We start from the raw sequence: 10,000 nt of genomic DNA on the forward strand, positions 1-10,000 counted from the left end.
AAATACCTTAGCTGCCCACCGGTTATTTCCTCAGGCGTTCTTCGTATAGTACTTTACTCTGAGCTTCTCGTGCTTCGAACGTTGCCCAGCCCATATCCCCCTGTACTGCCTCGTTTGTGGTTTTCCCGTGGGCACCTAGTGCTAATCTTCCGACAGTTCTCTGATTTACTTCTAATCTCGACTGAACTTCTGCCCTTAAGCACAGAACCGGATTCCCTGAAGTAAGCTCCGGCACCATTATTCCTTTCCAAATACCTCTCAGTACTTCATACCTGTGGTATACCCCCATTCCCTATGTTTAATTATTCCGGCCTCTCTTCTCCCTTTTGCTATGAGAGACTGCTCGTGCTTTTCCGTTAACATCTGCCCTTCCTTTACCCGTACCCCAAGATATTTGTATTCGGCCATTCGGGGCATTTCATGGTCTTGTATTGTAAGCTCCTGATCAGTTGCATCTTTGAAAATCGTCACAGTTGCGCTAAAACTGAAACATAAACTGTCTCCTTCGTCTCCACAGCAATTAGCCAGAGTTTGCAAATCTTCCTGGCTATCTGCTCACAGTACAATATCGTCCGCACACATTAAACGCGGTAGTCGTTGCTCACCAACCTTTCCGCCTAAGGTGTATGACAGATCATAATCTAGATTGCTTCTTAAAGAAGGGAATTGCGCTAAAAAAAGACACGGACGAGAAAAGACAAGGACGGGCCTTCTTTCCATACTTATCATATAAAGGCTTGAGCCTTGGGATAAGGTCGCCACCTCGCGGCGTGTTACGGAGTTAGCATAATTACACTTCTCCGCTGCGCTACGCGGCTTTCGGTGCCATCCTCTACCAGCCCTTACCTTTTATACACTCCCAGTTGCACTTTATCACCTCGTGTCTTTTCACCTCAGTTATCTTTCTGTCGCGTGCAAACATAGCAGCTGCTTCCCATGTATTCCCGCCCACTTTTCGTATATATACTGTCACTCTGCAATAAAGAACTAGTTGAAGTCAGCGCTGTGTCGTTATATCTGCCTCTGTTCGTGTCTAAAGGTGCGCTGTTTTTCCAAATACTCTAATTCATGCCTGTTCCAGAGACTTGGGGGTGTCTTCAGCGTGTAGTTTCCTGCTGGGTCGTCACGGGAACGTGGAGGTCGCAAGTTAGGTTACAGTAGAAAAATGTAAACAAGGCAGGAATTCAGGTCGGGGAAGGGCTGAGCCCCCTCATGAGAATACTTGAGGAGGCTCTGCCCCCCCCCCCCCCCGTTCCGGCGTCCCTGACGGCGAACCAACGAAGGAACGGCGACTACAACGAAGGGAGCACACAGCAAACGCATGAGAGAACACATGAGCAATAGGCCCGTCCATTCCGACGAACAGGAAGCAAGAACACAAAATGTCTAACTGCAAACACACAAGGCTAAACAAGAAGGCAAGCTTGAAAATTTGGCAATGGAACTGTAGAGGAATAAAGGGAAAACAAAATCAGTTAATACAGCTCATAAAGAACCAAGAAAAACCGCCGGACATCATTGCCATCCAAGAATACGGGGCCAGGGCTAAAACAAGCCTAACAGGATACGAGGTGCATGACGGAGACGGTACCGGCAAGGCCGTCACCTTGGTGCATAAACTAATTACGGCAATCTGCAAAACCAACATAACGGATACGGACGTACCCCACAAGGTACTAGAAATTGTACCCGAAAAACCAGCGGATGACAGCGCTTTCATCATAAACGTGTACAGCCCCCCAAAACAAAAGAACCCCAGAATAAACGAGCTGTTCAAAAAAGCCAGCGATATGGCAGGGCAGAACCCAGTGTTGATCCTAGGAGACGTTAACTCGGCAAACTGTAGTGGGGGGTACCAAAAACTCGATGCCAAATGCATAGCAGAAAGCGCAGAGAAATACTGCATAAAGCTAGCTAACGACCTCCTTCCGATATGTCCAACGAGCCTTCCGATATTTGAAAGCCTTCTTGACGGAACGAACGGCTACGATAGCCCTCGGAAACACAAGACCTGAGAGCCTCACGGTGCCAAACAAGGGCACGCCACAAGGCTCAGTAATATCACCGAGCTACTTTTCATCGTAGGGATGATAGGACTCACGAAAGTACTCGATGAAATAGAAAACATCAGCTACGCAGTGTATGCAGATGACAACAATATGGACAACCACAGGCTCCCTAGCAGCAAAAGAAGAGCAGCTACAAAGAGCGATCGACCATACTGAACAATACGCCAGGGCCAGAGGACTATCGTGCTCAGCGGAAAAAATCAGAATACGTAAGAATAAAAAAGGTACACAAAAATACGACTCCCAAATCACCCTGAAACCCGGAAACGAGACAATACTTGAGAAAACGGAAGTCAGAGTGCTTGGAATGTGCTGCAGAACACAGGACGATGTAGCAAAACCATTGCCTCTGTTAAGAATACAACAGAGCAAGTCGTCAGAATCGTGCGAAGAGTCAGCAGCAGAAAGAATGGGGATGAGAGACAAGGACACCCTAATACTCACAGACAACCTCATCACGAGCAGGGTAACGTAGAGTCTCCCATACCACGAACTAAACAACCAAGATACTCTACAAATCGGCACCATACTACGCAAAGCGTACAAAACGGCGCTCAAACTTCGAATGTCAACATCAACCGAAAAGCTAATGGCACTGGGAGTATCGAACACCTTCGACGAACTACGAGAAGCGCAACGTAGTGCGCAACTAGACAGACTCGCTCAAACCAGAACGGGAAGACACCTAAAGGAGAAATTAGGGCTACCCCTGGGCACACAAAAAGACAAGGAGCAGATTAATAATGAAGACAGAAGCAACATCCGGGTAAGACCCATATCCAGACGCATGGACCCCAATATACACCATGAAGGACGACAAGCCAGAGTCCAAGCACCCAGCAGGGAATTCAGCGACAATCCCAGCGTAGTCGACACGGACGCAGCAAAGTACCGATACCAACGCAAAACGATCGCCGTTGTAACAGGCGACGGAGGGAAAGAAATAACCATCGCAACGATAAGCAACCCAAGCATAGAGGCAGCGGAAGAGGCTGCCATTGCTCTGGCAATATCGACGAGAAGAGACATAAACACTAAACATAATAGAGTATGGGTTCCGGGACAGGAGGGGATGAGGGGTAACGTGGCAGCAGACGAGTTAGCTCGCGGGTACGTCAACCGAGCAGACTCAACACTTTGCACTGCGAGCACCTTTGACCCTGTTACCCCCAGGTACTCAGACATACTCGATCATTACAGGGTTCAGTGGAAACGCTACCCAGCCCCACACAAACGGCTATCCAAAGAGGAGACTGGAGCAGACTACAAACCGGCACCTGCCCGCACCCGCACAAACTACACAAGATTTTCCCTACACAATATGCAGACGAATGTCCGTGGTGCCAGGGTAAAGCTACACTAGAGCCTAAGGCAGACTTAGAGCCCAGAATAGATCACCCGAGTGTGACGCCGTGGGAACACTTGCTGGCCAGCCAGGACGAGGAAGCGCAACGATTTCTCGTACGCAGAGCCACGCTGGAAGCTGTCAAGTGCCGCATCCTGGACCGAGGATCGACCGCGGCGCCCAGTGAGCCGTAAGGGTCAAGAACATTTTAAATCTGTCACCAATAAAGTTTTTTCCATCCATCCATCCACGGCGAACCAATGATAGCGCCCCGCTGCTGACGTAACAAGTGCTGCATGACGCGTTGCACGCGGATTCTGGCGAAAGCCCGGCACGATGGTCGCCCCGAGGCGCAGAAGCGCGATTTTTAAACAATATATTTAATGATCGGCTCACTTTTGAGGTCAGGTATGCGGCATAAACGTTCAGTGGCCTATACTCTAAATAATGCAAGCATATTACGGCCAACCGTAATATGCAACCAACCGGATGAAGCAGCCAACGGGAGTAATGCAATCCGCTCATGCTCATGTATTCCTTCGGATCGACCCACCGATCGCCCACCAATGTTATGTATACACCGGCGAACGGACTACAGGGGCGAAATGGAACAGAATTGCTGCCATGGTGATGCATTGAGCTCCATTGTGGTACAATACATGACGAGCAGGGAGCCGTCGTGTGTGTCCCGCATTGTCTTATTTCGTCCTATGTGTTGCGCCGATTTCTCTTCGACATAGGAAGTGCACCCGTGTGGCTTGGTCGAGACCAAGGTGATGTTTGTTTCATCGCTTTCCAGGAATTTGCTTTGAGCACTGTTGAAAGGAGTAGGTGATTGAAGCTTGAGAAAGTGGAAATGGCAGCAATTAACGTGTGCACTATTCCGGGGTCCTACCTTTGCGCGGCTTCGGCAACGATGCGCTCAGTGGCTCGCTCCGCCCGCTGAGGGCGTCTAGCTGGCAGCAGATTTTTTAGTGCGTTGGCGCTTAAGCCCCAACTCAGCGAAAACCCATCGATGCGTTCCGAAGCCCCAGGAACAACTCGGTAGCAACCTACCCACCGGGTTGCGGGAGACTTGCTCAGGTGTATACGCAATACCAGGTATTTAAGAGAATTAGGTCCACCACTAATTTTTTAAAATGGAGTTTTTGAGGTAAAGAGATTTTTGAGGCCTATAAACGTAATACCAGTGTTAGCGGACGTAAAAAACAGAAAACAAAAAAAAACACAGGCGAATCATTACTAGTCAATTGGTTTACTAAATTGTAATAGTTAGCTTTTTAACCATTACCGATAGGCGCCCGGTTCGATTGGGGGTCTTGGACGAATGACTCCACCTACTTTGTTTCAACCCCCGTCTTCTTCACTCTCGATAAATGTTTACTGCTTTGCCCCTGTTTGTTCGAAGGAAACTCGTGAAGGCGCATGTTCCGGTTTCCTTTCGTAGATTCAGGCGCGGGCAACCTGAGACAACTGATACCCAAGGTAGGAGTGCAGAAATATCTCGAGAACATAAACTAACGCAAGACATTTACACGGAAGAGGCACGAGCAGTAGGAGTGTACGAATATTACAAACTTTCGAATAGCTGACGACAGTTCATCATTTAAAGACATAGATATGAGAATAAAAATGACTGGAGTCTGTATTTATGAAACGCCAGATTTCAAGGTAGTACTTATTAAAGTTGAAATAAACAAAAAAAAACAAGAAAAATCTTGAGCCTGGCGGCAACTGCCACTATTCCGTTTCAAAGCGCCACCTACAAATGGAAGCATTGGCGAACACAAGCTTTGCTTAATGCTATTTCGAGTTCATCAGGCTTCTACGTCACATCCACTTCACCTCTTCTCCGACCGAGTATATGAGTACGATCGTTTTTTTATTTTTTCCGCATGCGCACGCGTCCTTGCGACCATGCACACGGGCGCGTGAGGGCGCGTTGCGGATGAGGTGCTGTACGATGAAATGCCTGTCCGATTAACTTGCACTGCTGGAACTAGTTCATGTGGTGCCGCACTCGGCAATTCGTTTTGGCAGCGCAGCGTGGCGCCCTCTGAACTGAGGTGTTAGTTTTAAACATGTGCAGGCGTCGTGCAGGCCTAGTTCAGGCGGATCTTGCACTGGGTTGAGAGCTGGTGCCAGTAGTGCAGGATTATTTGCGGAGCAGCCGTGGCAGCAGACGACAGCAGCATGTGTGTCGCAGTCAGCGGCGTATTTGAAGCACCAATCAGTATGAGGCGGGCACAATGAAGGAAATGATTGATTTACTGGCTGAAAATGCTGGAACGTATGATGGCGTGCATCCGAACGGCGCGTGACGCCGGCACGAGGAGCGAGCTCAATTCGGCTGCACTTCGGCGTCATCATCTTCGGCCGCTGGTGCTGCTCCTGCTGCGTAAAACCGCTGCTGCTGCTACATATTAACTAGATTGACGCCGATCGTCAATGAAGATGGGAGGCGAGTTCGCCAAGAGAATGGCTATGCCTAAAAGAAATCAGGTATGTTTTGGCCGTTTGTACGTGTGCATGTACTGGTTGGTCAGATGTTACATTTTCTACTGTTATTGATTCCACATTTGTAATCATTTAGACATGCATCTAAACAATTGAGCGTATTTGTGTTTACGCTGGTGGGATGTACTGCAATTGACCAAAACAAAAAATTCAACTTTGCACATCCAGTATTTTGGTGGAGCGCCAGGGACTAGATTACGATGTCGCACTGAGCAATTTTATGCTGCACGCAGACGGGACAGTTATGACTTGTGTTCGCGGATGAACAGCTGCATACCGGCACCCCATCGCTGGCAGGAGAGTGCAGTGCGGCACACGCTCAGCAGGCAGCGTCTGCTGGTCAGCAGGATGTCTCGGAGGAAGTGCCCGATGTGATTGACGATGAATCCTGTGAACTGTGGCCTGAGAGGAGGACACGGTTCCTGATATGCCAATACGAAGAAAAGAAAGAACTTCTTGAAAAAAAAAGTTGGCTTCCGGTAAGCTTTATTTCTTGTAAGCAAACAGTGGTGGTGGGATTCGATCATGTGCGAAACTTTGTCGAGCAAGACTATTCTTCATGTCGCTTGCGAGTCCTTGCTAGAAACCATCAAACAAGTGCAGGAGCCCCTAAATGCCCTCTGTGGTCTTTGTATGTACAGGGTTGGTAAAAAAATCGCCGGCCACAAGGTCAGCTTTTCGCCGGTATATCCTGACAGTCAAGATACCGATATAGCTATCAATGTTATGAGATGCTGGGACGATACTTGCGATATCCTCTACAGATAGTTTGAGCTGCAGAGGTGTCGCAACTGCTTTACTATAGTGCTCAAGTCAGACCTTGTGGCCTGGGAACTTCTGACGTGCCCTGTACGTCTGCAGACATTTGGAGAACCCTTGACACAGAGCAATTATTTCTTTAAATAAAAATTGATCACATTTTTATGACATATATGTCTGTAGGACAAAGAGGCCTTCATGGAAAGCCGTTGCCAAGACACTGAATAAGGAATTTAATTGCAGCGTCAGCCCAGTACAGGCAGAAAATAAATAGAAAAGCCTTGAAAGGGCCTACAAAAGAGCAACAGCAAAAAATAACTCGTCTGGCTATTCAAGAGTTTCTTGCAACCATGAAGAGTAAGCACTTTTTTCAGATCTAAACCATAGCAAATTGAACAAGGCTTGCCAGCATTTCGCCAAACGGACTTGCAGTTGCCCAATTGAAGGCATCTACTTCTCGAAACGTTGGTTTGCAGACTGAGGCTTGCTTTAAACACTTTGTTCAGTTTATTTTTTGTGCTGCATTATCCCATCTGCTGATATCGCTACTGTGTTTTTACTTGATCTGCCATTCATGAAGCTTCACAACATTTTTTTAGGCAGCTAGGTGAGGTGCTAGAACGCAAACACCACATCACGCCCACGTTTCTCTTAGCCCCTGGAAAGGTATTGCTGAGTGAAATTCAAGATAAGACCGCTCGGGTTTTATTATTTCGAAATTTCAGAAAACAGTGCTTTCAACATAACGTGATTTTTTTCAGCATACCTTCTGACACAGAAACCAGCTGCCACAACGAGAAATAACCTTCACAAGAGCGCAAGGAGACCCCACACCACTAGAGGCCCCGCAAGGACACTTCTATTGACATCCTCGTGAATGTTCTTCAGGAGGCTAAAAAGAACAGGGCTGAACGCACAGGCGGATGCGTTCATGCGCCACACTGTTCGGCCCTTGCGCGGCCCTTGTGCATTGCGCAACGACTCGTGCGCATGCGGCAAAAAAAAAAGGATCGTACAGCAGCACAACACATATGGTCAACCAGTTAGACCAAGCACAAACTATATCCGTCCGTCCGTCCGTCCGTTCGTCCGTCTGTTCGTTCGTTCGGTCTGTCGGTCGGTTGGTCGCTAAGGCGCCCTTGTGCTGTGCGATGACAGCGCACGTTAAAGATCCCCAGGTGGTCGAAATTATTCCGGAGCCCTCCACTACGGCACCTCTTCTTCCTTTCACTCTCTCCTTTATCCCTTCCCTTACGGCGCGGTTCAGGTGTCCAAAGATATATGAGACAGATACTGCGCCATTTCCTTTCCCCCCCAAAACCAATTATTAGGTTGGTTGGTCCGGCGAGTGTGCTTGCGTGCGCCCGTCCGCCCGTCCGTGCGTGCGTCCGTCCGTCACTACAGTCGGTCGGTCGGTCGGTCGGTCGGTCGGTCTAGTTTTGGGAAGAATCAGATGACGGACCACAGACCGGTTTTCGCCCGCGGAGTAGACGTCACGTGTCGTCCCATTTCAGGTGAGTGAGGTCACCGCATGGCCCGCGGTCATATTGGTGAAAGCAGCACTACGCCGGCTAGAAGCACAGTGCGCATGCCTAATACGTATACCTTAACTTGCTCCGACTTTCTCCTTTGCTGCGGGCGATAATCGGTTTAGGCATGCGCAGGGCCTTTCCTTGTGCTACGTTCACATGCATAACCAGTCGAGGACCACCCGCATCGTGATTGGAACATAACGTGACGCTGTGAGGTGCACAACAAATTCTCAGGGGATTTTTGAGTGCGGTACATGCGCCAACAGTGGTGTGTCGACAGCGGATCGCTGCGCGTGCCAGCCCAGCGTTGCGCGTGTGCGCGTGCGAAGGGTGTGTGCGAGGCGACGGCGACGAAGAGCGTGGCGAGCACGAGGAGCGGTAAGCTGACGTGTCAGAGATCCGAGGTGTAAAAGAAGACAGCGCAGCGCAGATCGAGTCATTCAAGAGTGGAGGTGGCAGCCGTCGCACGTTGGGTCCATGCTGCCCTGGACCTCCCTTGGACCACCGACCCAAGCCTCCTGCGTTCTTTGCAAGTGTGGAGGTGGCAGCCGATCCGTGCTGCCGTAAGGCACGCTTGGATAGCCTGGTTTAAGCCTCTGGCGTTTCGTGACGCCGTCACGGTACCTGGCTACGTTTTTCCTGCTGCTGCTAAGTTCTTCGGGCGGTTGACGGGAGACCAACGGCGTCTTCTTGTGTTCCTCTCCGCTCCTAATGCCATCTGGCTCCCTTCCGTCGCTTCCTTCGACGCAGAGCCAGCGACGCTTCGCACTACATCGAGCCGCGTCCGCCATGTCTGCAAGGCATCCGCACTTCACTTTGGACGTTCAGTACCTGTATAACTCTTTCCTTTTATTCTGTAGTGTTGTACGTGTTTTGAATGTGTTTTTCTTGTTTTCGCAGAACTGGGGCTGCACAACACTTTTGATGAGCTCAGTAAGGCACAGTTCATGTCGCAAATACAAAGGCTAAGGAACTCGACAACAGGAAGGGCCCTCTTAAGAATGCTGAACTATAAAGAAGCCTTGGACATCGAGGACAGGTCGGAAAACATCCCAGATGAAATACGTCGAACCTTCCATGTTAGTCCCATACCCAGGAATATGGATACAAACCTCCACGCAGCAAGAAGACAGGCAAGGGCTAAATATGTAGAAACGAAGATAGCCACACAAGATCGAGTAGTGTACACTGACGCCACACTGTATCCATGGAATCGCAGCCAAAGCATCAAGAAAACAGTTTCGGTTGTAACAACGAAGGAAGGTGACCTCATCAGCGGTGCATCCACGAGAGATGGAACGATAGCTGAGGCAGAGGAGATAGCCGTAGCCCTAGCGGCAGCCGAGGGCTATCGCACCAACAAATCTCTCACAATCTTAACTGACTCCCAGGAAGCGTGCAGACGCTACATGGCAGGAAGAATCAATAAGAAAGCACTAAAGATACTCTTGAAAACGAAGCGAACCAATGAAAATATCCAACATAGGATCTACTGGGTACCAGGACATGCCGGAATCAAAGGCAATCTGAAAGCAGACAAGCTAGCTCGCGAGCTCACTACCCGAGCTGGTGCGTCAAATGCCTCGGACGTCCCGGGGATGACGGTGGAGCTCACGTACGCAGCTATCCTCAACCTCATTAAAGGCAGAAGGCGCAGATACCCCCAGCCACACCCTCAGCTAACACAATACGAGGCGACATGCTGGAGAAGACTCCAAACAGGGACCTTCTACAACCTTCATGTCCTACATAAGATGTATCCGGAGCAGTATAGGGAT

General features: G+C 49.3%; 1 pseudogene; it reads right to left on the reverse strand.

The window, feature by feature from the left end:
* LOC144120228 (uncharacterized) overlaps positions 1 to 10,000 on the reverse strand; it is a 27,244-nt pseudogene that overhangs the window by 12,195 nt on the left and 5,049 nt on the right.

The sequence above is a fragment of the Amblyomma americanum genome, chromosome 2 (genome assembly GCF_052857255.1).
Source record: "Amblyomma americanum isolate KBUSLIRL-KWMA chromosome 2, ASM5285725v1, whole genome shotgun sequence".
In the NCBI taxonomy this organism is placed as follows: Eukaryota; Metazoa; Arthropoda; class Arachnida; order Ixodida; family Ixodidae; genus Amblyomma; species Amblyomma americanum.